The sequence below is a fragment of the Bombus huntii genome, chromosome 3 (assembly GCF_024542735.1).
Source record: "Bombus huntii isolate Logan2020A chromosome 3, iyBomHunt1.1, whole genome shotgun sequence".
Lineage (NCBI taxonomy): Eukaryota > Metazoa > Arthropoda > Insecta > Hymenoptera > Apidae > Bombus > Bombus huntii.
In genome coordinates, this window is record NC_066240.1 from 18,535,580 (window position 1) to 18,553,299 (window position 17,720).

The 17,720-nt window shown below is 40.2% G+C and overlaps 1 protein-coding gene across 1 annotated transcript in view; it reads right to left on the minus strand.

The window, feature by feature from the left end:
- LOC126864129 (zwei Ig domain protein zig-8-like) overlaps positions 1–17,720 on the minus strand; it is a 108,914-nt gene that overhangs the window by 46,148 nt on the left and 45,046 nt on the right. The window lies entirely within an intron of this gene.

Consider the following 17,720-nt stretch of genomic DNA (forward strand, 5'->3'; position numbering starts at 1 on the left):
TTAAGCCAAATCGCGCGGAATAATTTCCTCGCAAAGTTTCGACTTACGCGATTTCCTTCCACGTGTCCTCGAACGTTGCCGGCTAAATTGATATCGAGCAATTGAACGATTAACGATAGACGATGGATGACTGCGTGCGTTTTGTCGGTTCGAATGATTTTGACACGAACAACTGTCATAGTTGTCCGAGTTTGTTTTCCAAAATATTAAATTCTACGCTCGTTCAACCAGCAGGACAAGACGATTCTTCCGAGCATAACTTAAAATTATCTTCTGTATCTTTTTCCAAATTTCACGGTCACCGTTATAACGCGTAGCCGCTGAAATTTTCCCCATTACGTTCCGTTAAACATTCGAGTCTCGAGATGGGAAAAATCATTTCGCGTAAAAGATTGCGCACGATACAGACAGATATCAAGTTTGCAGATTATCCGTCGAACCGCTCAAACTCACCGTAGTCCGAGCTCTTTCACTTTGCTTGTTTACTCATAACACAGCAACATCGTTGGATCGCACTGTATTATCAAACGTCGAGCAATTAAACGCGCCAATTGTTACCACTAACGAGCGATCCGCTCTCGTTATCGTATCCATTAACGCGCATGAAAAATTTCAACGATCTACCGATCAAACCGGAAACCGCGTTATAATACTGAATATACTAGTAACGACGACGGTCAATGGTATCGATCGAAGAATTTCATTTGTCGAAGTTGCAGTCGGAAATTGTGGCTAATACGGCTGTTCGGGTCGAATCTATCCAACGATCGGTAATTTACAAGATTAAACCATACAACGACCGGTTGCATTGAAGTTCGGAGCCGCAGTAGCCAGTCGTTTGGTTCGCAGCCGATCGATTACCGAATTTCCCACGTAGACTATGAAACCGGACGTCGGTGGGATGGATTGACCCGAAAAAGTCTCCAAGTTGTCCGGTCTGATGCATGTACGAGAGGCATTATGCCGCGCTTGAATTATTATCGAACGTTGTCAAAGGATTGAATCCCTCGGCCGCTGGGGAATGCGCTCGTAAATGGCTGCAAGCGCGAACGCCCGTAATTCTGGAACGCGTGCATAAATAGGTAGACGAGGATGGCTTTTAACGGCTTTCCATAAAAAAAGAATATCGACGAAGAGCCACTTTCCGCGGCCTTCGGATGGAATTTTTGCTTTGTCGCAGGCTTCAACGCCCGGTTTCGTTACTGTTTCTTTCGAACAACTTAGCGAGGTTACGCGCTTAACGAAATTTCGAGATTCACCAAACTAGTTTCCTACGGTTGCTACAAATTCAGGGACACAGTCGGTAGATTGGAGAAACTATAAGTAGTTGTTTAACACTAGAACTAGAATTAACTAATAGTTAATACGAAGTCAAAATGACTGATCTTTAAAAAATACGTAATAATAGAATATTTGTATATTTACTGATTTATTACTTTCTTACAGAAACAATTCCATGTTATGTGGTATATTTTTGGTATTATTAATCCACTTTCGGACTGGGACTTTATAAAATTGTAGAACCAGTCATTTTCATTGGTGTGGTATTTCTAGTGTTACGTGACGAAATTTAAATTTCCGGTTAAATAGTATTTCCTTGTTAAATATTATATCGACGATATAGTTGCGAATAGCACTTTTAATATTTACTCTGGTAAGAGAAATCGATCAATGCCAGTTGTTGTAAATATTCGATATAAAAACTCCATACGAATCGAACAAAAAAGTAAATAATACGTTTGATAGATTTATACAGGATTTTACAGGGCAATCTGGATTTGGTCGATATTTTTATTCCTCGCTGTGTATACGTATGTTCATGAGCCGATAGAATAAATTTTGCTCAAGGAATATGTGGTAAATAAAAGAGAAAAAATTAAACGAAGAAGGAAGAATTACAAAAATGTGGACCGTCAAAGGGAAAACGATTAAAATACTTCGACGATTTCCACGATAAACGTAGAGGTGTGGGCAATTTGGCAGATATCGTGGCGGAATTTCGCTTGGTTAACCGCTTCAACAACTTCCGCTCGATGAGGCGACAAATCACGCGTATCTGCACGCATCGTTCGGATAAATTCTGGCGTGGAAAGTGGCGTGCCAGCGCCGATATATTTCTGACGGTCGAGTGGCACTCTGTAGTCGAGCGAACGGTCTCATGCACGCGATTTGCATACATGCGTGGGCGCAGGTGACGGTGTGGCGCGGCTCGTAGCACGCGACTCGTCCACACCATCCAGTCCTGACCTAACGTTACAATTTCATTTGCCACACTGCTCGTTACTACCGTTGCAGTGGGTCTATGTTTCGTCTCTGTGATCCACCTGTGGAAGGATAAGTAGCGAACGCCGAAAGCCCAGTTCTAACCGAGTGTTAGTTTCGTTCGAACGAATTTTGTTCCTATCGCCGGGTGAACGCGTAACCAGCAATGCGTCGCAAGTTTTACGAGGATCTAGTACGTGAATTTAGCGGTTGGTTAAAGAATTAGAAATTCCGTTAAATCGATGTTTTTAAGCATCTTCGAGATTTAAAGTCAAACTTTATTTGTTACATACTCCGTTGCAGAATTCCGTTAAGAACGATGGTAATACACGTTAGGAATTCGTTGCTGGAAATATTCCTAGAATATATTTCTTAACACTTTGACTAAAATCGAAATCACACGTTTCGCTGAGGACGTTACGGGAGTATTTTTATTATTCGAAGCATATAATGGCAAGATAATAATAAATCGACGATGTAAGACAACGTTCTTCCTCGATGGACCGTTTACCTTATTGGTGGTCACGGGTGACCACTGTGCCGCCTTGGTAATAGTCGATAGCGACATATCGTAACGAGGCTTCGTTTATTTCGACAATCTATTCGTACTCGATATTTCGTCGTATGCAAAACGCGCAGAATATACAGTCGAAACGCGTAGAAAATATTAGTAAACAGTATTAGGATTATTTTTATAATTTCGACGAAACATTCGGCTGAAATGGTAGAGGTAAAAAAAAATTATGTTTGCGATAAATCAATGGTAGTGGTAGATCACAACAGAGGAAAATGTGCCGTAGATTTATCAGATCGAACGATAGCGTATTCTACGCCACATAGAAGAACTCTCGAGTGGTATATAAAATTAGCTTTAGTTATCGTTAAATACGTCAATTTCAAACGCGACGATACTCCATAAACGAGCGACAAAAACAAAAGTCAAGGTATCGGATTTTAGAATGGCACTGGCAATGCACCTTACACGGTGCCATTCACCAGAGCCGTGAAATATACTTATTCGACAAAGATCGCGACGCGAAACGCGGAAGAAAGAAGGGCAAGCGTATCTGGCAGGAAAATTTTGCAGAGAGTGGTATAAAAAAAATGTTAAACAGTTGGGATGAAAAATTGCTAAGAATCGGACCAAAAAAGGTAACCACCTATCGTCCAGATTGTATCGACGAGCCACATTTACGTTTAAAGTGTTTTAACACGGTGCACCGTTAGATGCAAGATTTGTTCTCATTTTTTTTTATCGATGTTCTAATAAAAATGTTTAATCGTTCGATGGGGCACTTTTTCTTTCAAAGTATCTTCCATTTATCGGTTATATTCAAAATGCCCTAACTGTCAACTTTGGCCAGTCAACTTTGAAACCATGGCCAGTCGTGGCAACCAAAGTGTTAAACATCGTTTCGATATAAAGGGAAAGATACGATAGGTTGGCTTTTAAAAATATTCCCATTTTCGAAACATAATTTTCACGTGATGTTGTTGGACGACATACTGAATTTTAAAATTGTTTTTTATATAATACGAGACACGTGTCTTATCGTGTTCTTCACCTTTGGTCCTCGTACGCGTTAAATGTATTTCTACGAAAGAAATATATATTGTGTGTGTTGATTCTTTGTAAAAAATTCGTAATAATTTTAAAGAAATTGTATATCGTAAAATGAAGATCTGTTCGCATTATAAGAGGCTTATTCACGATCGATATTACGTCGATAACGTAAGGAACTTTTGAAATGCCATATTCTTTTTCTTCGCTTTATTATACAGATCCGGCGAGTACCAACAAAAAAACTTCAAGTACACGATGTCGTATAATTTTCCTTTCTGACCGCGGCCTACTTTCCGCCATAGAGAAAAGAGGGAAATTTGGGTCAAGCCGGTAAATTATTTTACACTTAGCAGATTTGAGAAAAGCTTTCTTCCAGACCGATTTTCGACGAGCGAGGAATGAACGTTATCTCGAAGTAAGAATCGTTTTGGGCAAAAATTCCTCGAAACAGAGGAATTACACCTTTTAACATCGCATCGTTGAATTTCATTTCCTTTCCGTGTCAAAACTCTCTTTCATTCCTCTCTTAATCGCTAATTGTCGTTTCATAATTAATTATAATCATCGTTCTTCGATATTAATAAAACTGATGTAATAAATTTAATATCAGCTTCTCCAAATATCACGAGAACTTAATTTTTCGATTTCATCAAGCTCAGTTACGAACGAAAGACAAACCAGGGCGAGAGAACAAACGTAGAAATCACCTGTATATTTATTGTCCGCGTATTCAACGCTTTCTCAATTATTCTACCGTGTTAACCGCGAACTACCTTTGTTCTCCATAGCTGTGTATTTGAACAAACAGCGATTAATTTTACAAACTTGATCCGATATGTACCTTTCGATCTATTTAACGGAATTTAACGCGGCTTTTAACCGTATCAACGAAAATCTGTCGTTCCTTTCCTTCGTCATCGTGAATTTAATTACGTCCGCTCGGTTAATTGCGAACGTCGGTCGCGTTCCTACTGACGATCTAATCGACGGAGAAACGGATCAAAGCGCAACGTGATTTTCTTTCTTCGTTTCACGGCCGGTCAATACCGAATTAATTGGAATCACTCGTCGAGGAGGTTGGTCGACATCGAGAGATCTGCAATTAAAATTTAGCCATCGTGGCATCCTTCTTTTCGAAATATCTCTTCCAGTTCCCCCTGAAACCGAGTGACAGGGGGTTCAACGTCATTCAATCGCGGTTATCGAACGATCTGCGAATAATTTCGCTTTCCCTTTAATCCGCCGTTATTTCGATGACGATCGTTAACCAGACCACGTTTTCCGTGTTCTTCGCAAAATCTATTTCTCGTTAGCGCAACGTGGTTCGCGCGTTTCACCGTTATACGCCGTGGATCTGTTTAACCGATGAATCGCTACTCGCCGTTCGTTGTTATCGTCGAAAGAGCAGTCGACGAACGAAAGGGGCGATGAAACGTGTCTTGATCGTTACGATGGAAAATAGCCAGTCGAGAGTTCAGTTTTCAATATCAGAATTTATGCTGCGTACGTACGTTGTACAGACGATGTTAAACACCGACGCGAATATTTTCGATATTTTACGTATTTTTAAAGTTCCATCGTTTATACGCTCAATTGGAATAATATAACGAATTCATTGTATAATATTCTCTCGATATTAACAAGTTGAGTGGCACGGTACTCGTCGGTGAACTACGTTATTAAATTTCGCAGAACGATCAAAACGAAATAAATTTCATGGGCTGAAATTTTCAACAATGCGAATCATTTACGCAACATTGACTGACAAAAGTGCGCAAATACGATATAATATTTTGCGACAAACAAACAATGTCGTATATTTCGATCTATCGACTGACGCTTCTAGGACAAAGCACGTGTACACGTAGAATTAGCGTGGTAATAAACGTGTTGAGGGGGTGTCCTGAATTAGAACGTTCTAAAACAGCGTCTTTTTGTGATTTTTTTTTTTTTTTTAGAAGGGAAAGAAAGAAACGAAGTTATTGAATTTTGAGCTATGGTTTTATATATATTTAACGAATACAAACAAATTCTTTCTAAAGTAAAAACCGAAATTATGACAGATTTCTAAGGCTATTTCATGGGCTGACAGTTTTCAATCGGCGTGAAAGATCCACCTCGTAATTCTTGACCGAAATAAAAAGCCAAGAAAGGATTAAATTATCATATATTTTTCTTCTCGATGGACTAAAAAAGTTCGTCTAAAGGTTTATTTAAGTAATTCTTATAGCACCTTAAAGTTTATTTTTTCTTTTCATAAAACACATTTTCCTTTAAACCCGTCAAAATTTTTAATGTCACGCTATTTTCTGCCTTTTTTTAGTCTTTTCCTTCTAAAAAAAAAAAATCATAAAAGAACGCTGTTTTAGAACATTCTAATTCAGGACACCCCCTTAACCCTCGACTACAAAGTTTGAGCAACCGCGGCACAAATTATTGCGATAAAACGCCGGGTGATAAGAGTAACGTAGGTTGGTTTCATCGAGAAACACGTGTAAAATCTTGAGTAAAACGTAAAGTAGAACGATGGCGTGGAGAAATCTCGACCGATTAGCGGAAAGCCCGTGGAACGAAACTCGTTAAACGATACAATTTACTTTCGCTAAGCGGACCAGGCTTAATCAGCTTTCATTCTCATTCGTTGAAATTCCATCCTGGTCGCGTTAACACGTAACGCTCGCGAAAGCAAAGTGATTAACTGTTGAATAAGGGCGATGATGCTCGTATTCAGACGGCCACGATTTCAGAATTATTCATCGTGGCAAACGTTTCCGCTCGTCGTATCTGACCACGATTGTCCCGCGTCGTTCCACGCGACGATTAATTTCAACGAGATTTCGACAGTAACTCGTTCCACCACCGAAAAACCAGACGAGGCACGTATATCCTCCTTAACAATATCGTCACACTTCCAATTATTTAACGACGTATGTTTCAAGTCGATCTCCTTTCAACTCACGCGGAAGAGTCGATAAATTTTTGATAAAATCGATAAATCAGGCTGCTGTTAATATGGCTAAGCCAAGATTACAAATATCGCTAAGAATAGATGAAAATCGCAGTGGATTAAACGAAATTGTCTCGTACGATGCATCGTATCTCGTATCTCGGCACTGGATGCGTTTCGAAGAATCCAAGATTACTTGTATTTTTTAAATTACTAGACTAACCGACGCGTATTTTTCTTCCTATGATAGTTGCGCGTGAAAACGATCACCAGTTTCCTCGGTAATCGGTTTTCAGTTTAGTTCTGAATACTCTTTTTTACGCGGAATAAAAAGACGCGTGGATCGGTATATAAAAAAGTAATGGTAAAAGCTGAGAGCAACATCGAAAAGTTATTCAGACTTCTGCACTTTGGGAAAAAGCGTGCGCGACTTGTGACGCACCACTCGAAACTATTCAATTTTGCTTGGCGAAACTTTTTCTCGACGTTCGAACGCCTATGGCTTGGCTCGATCGCGGGAAACACTCGGTACATTTCGTTTCGCGTTTGATCGCTTGTTCTTCCCGTGTCGTACATTTCTTTTCCCTCGTTTTTTCTACGAAACCAGCATCAAGGCAGCGTCTGCGATGGAATTCCACGTCGGGAGAAAAATGGTTGCTGAATTGTTCATTCAGAGAGAACTTTTCCGCTCGGAAGTTTCTCGTATTAAACCCTCGTTCTATACGGCAATTAACTTCTCCGCCGTTTATCCCGATACTATCTGCTACCGACAACTATTAAAGCACGCTCTAGCTTTCAAGTATACTTGTTTTCTCATACCATTAGTTTCTCCTATCGTTAGTTCCACCCAGTATATGACTCGTTATATTAGGTTGCCCGAAAAGTGTCTTTCTTTTATTGACAGACACGTCTTTTACAATGACGCATCTTTGTGCAAAAATTGTTGGAATACAACGATATTACACACATAGACACAAATAGTCTTATACAGACATCTACACAGGCATTTCAACAGGACACTTACACAGGTCATGCTCACTACTGTATAGAGAGTGGGGTTGAAAATCTTTTAAGGGACCATGGTTCGCTACGTACAGTCGGTCTGAGAGTAACTGGCCGACTGTCAGCAATCCATAAATTCTTTACCTGTACACTTTGTTAATTATACCATATCACTCGCTTATGTTTTAAACATATTTGGTTCTGTGATTCTGTTTAATAAATATCACCTAATATTATTTCGACATAAACATTGTGTCTTCCACAGATTATTTATCTTAACTTTAAGATTAAATTCTAACAAAAATGAAAGCTGATCTATCGAACGTCGTGATCTTTATCTTGATAGAACAAAATGGATCGTACGTAATTAGATAGAATAATATGTCGGGTTTGTTGGGTTGGCGCTAGTTTTAGGGGCGCGTTGCGTACCTTCATTAGGACAAGCCATCGTATTTGTTCAACGAGGTTTATGTTTACAATTACGTGTACAAATGTTGATTTAACAGGGTTTAACAATTTAACATGATTATTAGACACTCTTAAAGTGAAGACAATATTCTTAGGTTCGAACGAATCCACGGTCAACGGGATAACTCTTTGTACAATCGAATATGTTTTGAAACTCAGAGTAACGTTAGCTGTGACACACGGTATCTTTCAGACTCCCTGACCAGACGTTGCGAGTAAACTCTCCAACGAGATCATAAGAATAAAAGACCGACACGATCACACTTGTCAATTGCGTATTGATCGGGGTTATCGACAAAATTCCAGGCGCCGTTATTAGGCAGACCCGCGTGAAGCCGTCACAGCTCCTGCCTCGGGGCTTGTTTGTTAATACAGCGTATGTCCTTCGATATTGGTACTTCTACTGTTAAGTAAAACGTTCGTGCCGTGACCGTGGCTACGTTGGGCGACCAGTCGTGTCATCTGGAGCCCAAGCCCACTGTCACGAATCTCGGGTAAACGTAATCAAATCGTATCACAACTGCTACTTTTTAGTTTTATTATCTAAGTACAGCGAATAGTTTAGACCAAAGTACATAACGAATAGTTTAGACCAAAGTTTTGGGAATCCTGCCAGAATTCCAAAAGAAAGGCCCGTTGTCCCTACATCTCCGACAAATATAAAACTAAAATGTTGTTGATCCATTTCCTTCTAAAACGAAAGAGACTTTTCGGACGACCTGATACACGTTATACCACGATAACATCGTTACGAAGAAGATACGATCGCTAGTTTAACGTTACTTGATTTTTTAAGCGTAATTATTCTTCACGCTGTAAATATAATTCCTTTTTACGAGCGCAACTTTTTAATATTTTCAAGTGCACTTCAACCCGTAATAAACACGAGAAGTGGGATGAAAGCAGCATTGTAATATTCTGGGGAATTTATCTCGCTACGAAACGTTTCACGCACACAACATAAACTGATAAACGTGTATATCAATAAAATTTACATACACGCGCTTTCTACATTGTATTTCGTAACGCTAAATTCGCACTAACAGCGGTCTGTAATAAATAATTGAACGCTAATTGCTTCGATCGACGAATATAGAAAAGTGTACGGTTAATTAATTATTTCAGCATTCCTTAAATACTCGCTAATGATACGGAATCTAGTCTGCCGTGAATTACGAAAATTTGAAGCTTCTGTAAGCCTTTTAACAAAGCCGATAGCAGAGGTGCTTTAAAAGTAGAATTAACGGTATCGACAGAATTAATGGACCAAAGGAGTCTGTGACGCGTAGCGATAAAAGTTTGAGTCGAAATACCTTTTCGCGTAACGAAAGTTTCCGATACGACCTATGCAACGACGTACAAATTTTCAGGAAAATCCTGCGCTCCAGATTGAAGGAAATACCAGTTGAGTCGTGACAGAGGGTATAGGACGTGTAGCCTTTGCCTTTCGGCGCGCCGGTCGCAAAGGCGGAACCACATAAAATGTCTTTACAATTCGTCTCGCTGCCATCCTAACGTCGTTCCTTTTTCTCTGTCTCCTCGTATCTGTCTATCCACTTATCTCTAACTTTTCACGACGTAGCTTACAGATCTTACGGCACATCTCACGCGAGCTTTCGCCGTTCTGCACAGTTTATTTGCCACCCAGTTGTAAAGAAGTCCAACAACAAGGGACCAATCCCTGCCGAAACGAGATTATTACGAAACATAATCTTCCCTTAGACTTTTCTTTAGATCGAAATGACCTGGGCTATGATTTTTCTTCAGCAAATATTCTTATAAACGTCGTTTCAAAATGGACAAAACAACCTGATTTATTCGCTAGACGTTCGGAACAGAAAGAAAAGACGAGATTTAATTTTACAATTCCTTCGATCGTCGATAATAAAAGAATAAGATTCTTCGCAACGATATTTAAAAATCTTCGATACGATAAATCGTACGATTTGCTTTAACGATACTTGAAGAGATCGTATCGCCTTTAAATATCTACACGCACGACACGATTATTCCTATAGGATACACTTGCTGTACTTGTTATCGATTATGGCGTTGCTTTAAGATCCTGCTGCGATTAAAACACAGTCTGAAACTTGGGTTATAAATCGAATTTCTCGAAAACGATCTTCGCAGCAGTTACTGCTCGTCAATTTCCGCGAGACTAATAACTTTTGCAAATTAAAGGCAGGCTCATGTAGTAAAATTAAATCCCTTGCCATTTCAAGTACCGTGAAACTCTTATTCTCGCTTCGATTCCCCTTAATGATAAAAAGCGAGTGAACAAGAAGGCAAATGATTCGAAGATGAACGCGAAATTACTAATTCACCGTTGGAAATTCCAGCAGACACTCGGACGCGTTCAACGCTTTTCAATTATACCCAATATATATTTCGGGGTAAAGTTACCCCGAATAAATTCCAGCCATTTTCTTCAACTTTTCTCATCGTTTGTTTGAAAAGTTGCTGTAATATTGTTCTCTTCAACCTTATGAATCTCAGTGAAATACGCTAACGATAGGGCAATTAGCTTTCGACTTGATCGTATATAGGGTGAGTCACGAGAAACGGAACATACATACGGATACAGTCGGAGACGAAGATAAGCAACAAACAGAGGAAACGAGTGTCGACGAAGTTTCGTTAAATATGACTCGTTTACACAAAACTGTACATACTTCTCTCAATTATTTGCTACATAATCTGAACCAGAAGAGTATTTATTATTTATTTATTATTGTTTAGTCCGTGCCTTTCGGCTTTGAACGAACTTTCGGTTTTACATCTTTAAAAACTGAGCATTAGGAACTATAAATTATCAATTAATGACTAAAAACTACTGCCACTTTGGTCCTTAGCCTCCTTGTTGTGCCTGCTCCTTGTCGTTTGCCCTTAGATATGACAACACCAAACTATATACTGGTAGAGGAATGCAAATTAATAGAAATGAAAGAAAAAGCACTAAAAAGAGCAGCGAGGTACGAAGAGAAAGCCCTAGAATCAAAAAAGGAATTAGCAAAGGAGTGCATGAAGGAATGGTCAGGAAGGGAAAAGAGCAAGGAAGAGAAAGAAGGGACTAGAAGAGGTGAGAAAAGGCGGGACGCAGATAGAAGCAAGAGAGGAGCAAGAAAGGATGACAGCAGGCCAAATTATAGAAGAAAGAAGAAAGAGAGAAACATACAAGTACAACATACACTACAGAAATCAGAAGAGTATATAATATTTAAATAAAACCTACATGTGTTATCTTTGACCCCGACCGTAAGCACATTCGCTTCATTTTTTTCTCGTACGAAAAAATTTGTCAAGACAGTTGCGCTGTTTCAAGAGCATTGCACGCAACGGTGAAAAATTTCCGTTTCCCGGATTATTTTTAGATATTTAGATGACCCGTTTGTCGCTGGTTTCGCCTTACGTACTCTGTTTTACAGTTTAAAATGGAAAGAAGGGAAAAAGAAAGACCGAACTAGGGGAGAGATAGAAAATTAAGCAGCCAGCAGCAATGGTAAGGATAGTAACCGCGTTTATTTAGCATGGACCGTGGCGGAGTGGTCGGTCGATGGAGTTATGTCGTAAAAGGCGGCTGCGAAACGAAAGTTCCGGTGGCCGTAGGTTCGAATAGTTGGGCGGCAAGAAAGTTGGCTGTAACTTTCCCGCTAGACGAATCACCGCCATGTTCGACTCGGTTTCTGAGCTTAGCCGCGTACATTGATCAACTCCCGGGGAGCTGGTAATTAAACGTGCTCGCTTCCTTACTCTTCGACTTCCTATCCCCACGCGTCGTTTATTATATTAAAACGGAATCGTAGATTCTCCGGCGTGGCGCACTTAATTGCGCGGCCCGGGCCGTTATTCTACCGTAAAATATCTACCGATGAACTTTCCTGATCCGTGAAGATACTCCATCGATCTGACGAACCTGAAGACTAAAAGCTTCCCCGAAAGCGTAGACAAACGAAGGTACATTAATCGGTGCAAGTATTATCATTATGCAAAGGCGTGAAAGTATAAAATTCGGCGAACGTGCATCTTCGAACAGTTATTTAAACAAGAACCACGAATAACGGAATAGAAATTAAAACGAATGAAGATTTTTCAAAGAACCGAAGACTCGGTAATTGTCGCAAGAAACGATACATCAACTATTGCTCGATGTAACGTCGACAATGACAGAGCCAAATATCGTAGCATGGTATTGTATCTTGTTAAAGAAATTTCCCAAAGTATCATTCTTCCGTTTGGTCCTCGAACGTTGCATTTTAAAAAAATTTGAAAATCGACTGCTCCAAGCCAAATCTCTGTTGTTTCTATAAATCTGCGATTATGGAAATCCGTTACTCATCGTCGAAGGTATTTGCAAGCAAATATTTCAGCACCGTTGAATGAAATTGGAATATTCTAAAGCGAAATACGCGTAGTAACAAGCGTTTCTCCCGTTTGGTCCTCGAACGTTGCATTTTAGAAAAATTTAAAAATCGACTGCTCCAAGCCAAATCTCTATTGTTTCTATAAACCCGCGATTCTGGATATCCGTTACTCATTATCAAAGGTATTTGCAAGCAAATATTTCAGCACCGTTGAATGAAATTGGAATATTCTAAAGCGAAATACGCGTAGTAACATGTGTGTTAATTAATTATCTATACGAAGTACAATTCCGACGTCCTGATATGTCGAACTTCGCGATCAACCCTAAAGGGGCGCTGTAATTTCATAAGCACACGATCGTAAGTCGAGATCTTAATCGATCTGAATGTGTCTCTTGAATCTGAATGTGTCTCTTGAGGATATTACCGCCACTCTCGTACATCGATATAATTTCAATTATTACTAATATTACGCGATTATTACTAAGTCTGAATACTCTGTGTAACGAGACAGGATTGTCTTGCGTCTGTTTTGTTCCATCGCGACAATGGGGACCAGCTGCAGTATGTAATTATTTGTAGATTGAATCTGGTTCAATGATTCGCTATGAGCAATTACTAGACGCAAGATGTTTCATTATACAGTGTTTTAGACAATGACGAACTAGGAGAGACGCGTCGTTGCTCGAATAGTTCAACTAATCGAATCCGAGCGTCGTAAACGACAGCGTGATGCGTAAGAATTGCAATCGCCCAAACAAGAATTCGGATAATTGACCAGCCTATAGAAATCGTTGGAAAAATTACGATTACGGAGAATATCTATCGAAATATGTTGTTGAAGGCATAAGATTGAAACTATGAATTTCACTTACGACGACGTAGATAGATACATAGTTGGTTCCACCTGTCCAGTTAAGCAAAGCTGACGTGAATTTATGACTTTCGATGACGCACCTGTAGCATCTGCAAGCGGTACATTTTCCCCTGATTTTTCGCTTCAATTTGTCGTGGATTTATTAACTTCGCAACTAAACGAAAACAATACGCAAGGCACAATATCGCGAAAAACTTTTTTAATTTGCGATACTTCGTAACGAGATTCCGGGGCGTTAAATAACAGTTAATTATATGTACTTAGTTTTCGCCGACACAGCTAGCGCCGTTTTTTTCACGCGATGAATGACAATGTTCGACTCGGCAGATAATTAAAACGAAACAAAATTGTCCTTCGTTCGTTTGTCTCTCGTTTTCTTCCTTCCAAGCCTGTACAGACATCAATCGTACGATTTATAACTCTGTAAAGGAATAAAATCGTAAATATATTCGTCAGGATGCAAGTCTGGTTCGCGAGTTACGTCATGCTTTAACGACGAGGCGGCAAACGAGGCTACGAAATGGGATTAAACGAGTAAAATAATTCGCCCTGGAAAAGGAAAGAGACGATCCGCTTCTCGACAAAAGCGTATTTAAACGCGTCCTCTTCGTCATTGGCTTTCCCCGTATTTGTTCTCCATTACTTGAAAATGTTCGCATAATAGGAGATCTGGTAACTCTGCAAACGCTCTTCGTAACGCATGGCCTGCAAAGCGATTTTAATTCGATGTAACGATGTTTGGAGAACGAATTCGCGACATGGATGTTTCTCGGTAGAGATCGAACTAAATAGCGCGTAAATCTCGATGATTCCTCAATTAGTATTTCTTCTCTCCTGAAATAAATTTTATTTCGAGATAGAATCAGATAGGGAGAAATTGTCGTGTTACGACCGAAGTTGCTACGTCTTAGTTGAAACATTCTATTTGGCATTTCTTCGTTTTATAAGATACTTCGATGTTAAAACATTTCCTACCGCGTATTTTCTGTCTTTTAAAGATTACAAGATCATATTGTTACGATAACGCTGCTAAGGTTATTGTTACGAGATAGCGACTGTATATTTTATTTAATATTCGAACGAAGAAAAGAATGGAAACGAAGAAGAAAACGACGGAACTTCGGTTTCCTTCGATTTCGCAACGCTAGGTAGGACATTTTAACCGAAGAAGATTTTTTGAACATCGAAGTTTAATATCCCACGCAAATATTCCATTGAAGCCGTCGTTTCGTTTCAAATCCTCGAGCTTCTTCTACCCACTTCTCATCTTCATTTTCTCCGGGAAAAATTAACTCGCAAGTAGAAGTTTTCCGTATCGGCAGTTCACTTTGCGCAGAATTTCTCTGAAAAGCGACTGTTTCAGAAGAAAGTTGGAGAAAACCCTTTACGAGAAACTTTCGCAAATAATAAAAATTCCACGTGGATTTGTCCGAAGCGTTTCTGTCTGTAACAAAAATTTCGAAACGAAGCTAACGCCCGGAGAACGTGCGAACACTCGGAGGTGCAAACGGGTTAAGAAGTTTGTTGAAGCGTATTTTCATCGTTGTCGCTCAGTCTGGCGGCTGAAACGCGAAACAATCTGACGGCGAATTTTCCCGCAGGTAAGTCACTGATAAACTCGTGAATCAGGCGGCGGAACGTACGCGTCGGACGCAGAACGGCGTCGACGCCATGGAAAACGACGCGCCATGACGTTGCCACTCGTTTTTCATCGTGGCTCGATACTTTAGCCGCGTACCCAGAAATCAAAGTTGGCTGTATGTCCGCTCCTGTTCGGTCTTCGACGTGTCGCTCGACATCCTGAAATTGCTTTTACGACTGTCTATTCCTTTTTTTTTTATTACAACAACTCGTCTTCGTGCAGCTTTCCTTCGATCGAACTTTTCTTTCGTTAAACACGTTGAAACGTTACGAGTTACGAGTTGGCGGTATCGATAAATATTAAACAGCCTTGCACAACGGTAACTAGTTTGATAATGAAGAAGATAGAATTTTGCAAAATTCACTGTACTTGCTAAAGCTATAGGACGATAGAAGAAAAGTATTTTATAACTGTTTATTGGACCATTCGCGTAGAGACGCGATCGCGAGGAAGCACGTCAACGGGGCTCGTAAATTCCCGTTACGATTAAATAATCGACGCCACGAACTGATCGACCCCCTTATTTCTGTTACGATAATAGGGCTGGTTCGATCGAGTTTACACTGAATTAACAGGTATAAATTAATGTTTATACCAACAACTTTGTAAAGAAGATAATTACGCCGATGCGTATGTATAAGTTACGCAAGTGATCGATTCAAGGGTAGAAACCCGGTAAACAGACGTTGACTATTCTAAAGATGAAGAATAAGCGAAGTTCAGTGACGATGCTGTGGCGGAGGAAAGTTAGCGAGGGTGTGTCTAGCGCACGGGACCATCGGATTTGTTGATGACAATTTTGGTTAGGAAAACGAGGGCAGTAGACGTTGCTTCTGATCGAATAATAAGAGGGTTGCTGGACTAGGAAGGGTCTTGGCCGCCCTGCACAGAAAGTTGCTAATGGGAAGCATCATACGTGAGAAAAACTAACGTTCGTCGGTCCTTCGATTGAATAGTTTCGTAGAAAAGCCAACGTGATCCTGGCCACGATCGGTTGCGGAACACGTGCACGGTGAGGCTAAGACGAAGGGACAAAAGGATGCTAAGGGAGAAAGACGAAATAACAATCAGTGTCAGTGGAGAAGCCAGGGAGTGTGATTTGCGTTGTCGAGAGAGTGTGGTCCGCGTGTGTGAGAGAGAGAGAGAGAGAGAGAGCGTTGGATCTGTCACGTAAAGTTAATGATAAAAAAGGAGTAGCTGAGCAATGACTTAACTTGACTGTGCTTTTATAATTTTGTAGGCTTTTATTCGCGAAAATGATCAAGTATAATATTACATTGAAGTAGCGAAGTTGACATAGTTGTTCGAATCACGGCCAAAACTGTACACAAGACTAGTCTCGTGGTCGAATGCTCGCAGTTTTTATATGTTGCGTTTGTGGATGTTGAGGGGCAAGGAGAGGATCCTGATTGCCCTACGTAACGGGGAAAGTGTAGTGTTGGGCCACGTGCAAAGGTCAGGTCAAAGCCTAACGGTTCACTGTCAGATAGTATGGAATGACGTGGATTTGGGTATGGTTGTTGTCACAGATCCGTGGTGACGAGAGTTGCAAATTAACTATTGAGTTGTCTAAATCATAGTACGTTATCGTATTTAGTTCACGTTTACTAACCATCGTTTCCTGTTTAACCCCTTAACCTACAACTACGGGCATAGTCCGTAGTACGATGATCGGGCCAAACGTAAATATTACGGGCTAATCGTAATATTTACGATTCGTAGGTTAAGGGATTAATCAACATCCGTACAATCCATTCATTTTAAATAAGTCGTTATAGTTTACGATACTACGATCTATATAGCTCGAATACGACGCTGTCGTATGTTCGAGGAAAAGAGCAATCTACGTACAGGAACGATATGATTTCCAAAAGGAAAATTATCCAAAATTTTACTCGGCGTGTTTTAATTGTGCCTTCGTTTTCTGTTTGCCTTTTCTTGTTACGGTCGGAAGTAAATTGAGAACGGTAAAAGAACAAAATGCTTGGAAAGACGTAAAACATACGTTGCCGTGCTTTTTTAGTCCCGTTGCGTGGCTCGTTTTTTGTTGCACGGTTAGAAAAAAGTCTCGAAAGTACGACTCAAAATAGTATAGCTGGCTTGCATACGTTCCACTTACGACCGCAGAAAAATTAGTAGTGCTTTAAATGAACGAACAACTTATCGTCTATATAACGATCCTTTTATTTGCCTCTGTCGCTTCGATCGCCACGGTTTACAACTGCGGTTGTTTGCCCCGAATTTTTTCCAAACTGAAATCGCTGAACAAGAAACCGTACCGGATTAGGCCGTGAAAGAAGTTGCGAAAGAACGACGAGTCTGTAAACGATTAGCTTTATGCTCGCGCGATGTTTTTACTCGACGCGTCGTTTTCTTCGCGAAATATTTTCCAGGTAGCTTTGACACGCGTATTCGGCGCACGTTTTCTCGCTCGTAACAATATCAGTTCTGCGTGTCCAAATACAGAGAATTGGCGGAAACCTCGTCTACATCGCGACTGCTCGCGACAAGAGTTCCCATCGTACGCGAATATTCTCGACAATTGGAATTGATATTTCTAAAAGACAAAGAGAAGAAAAAAACGAATTAGAAGC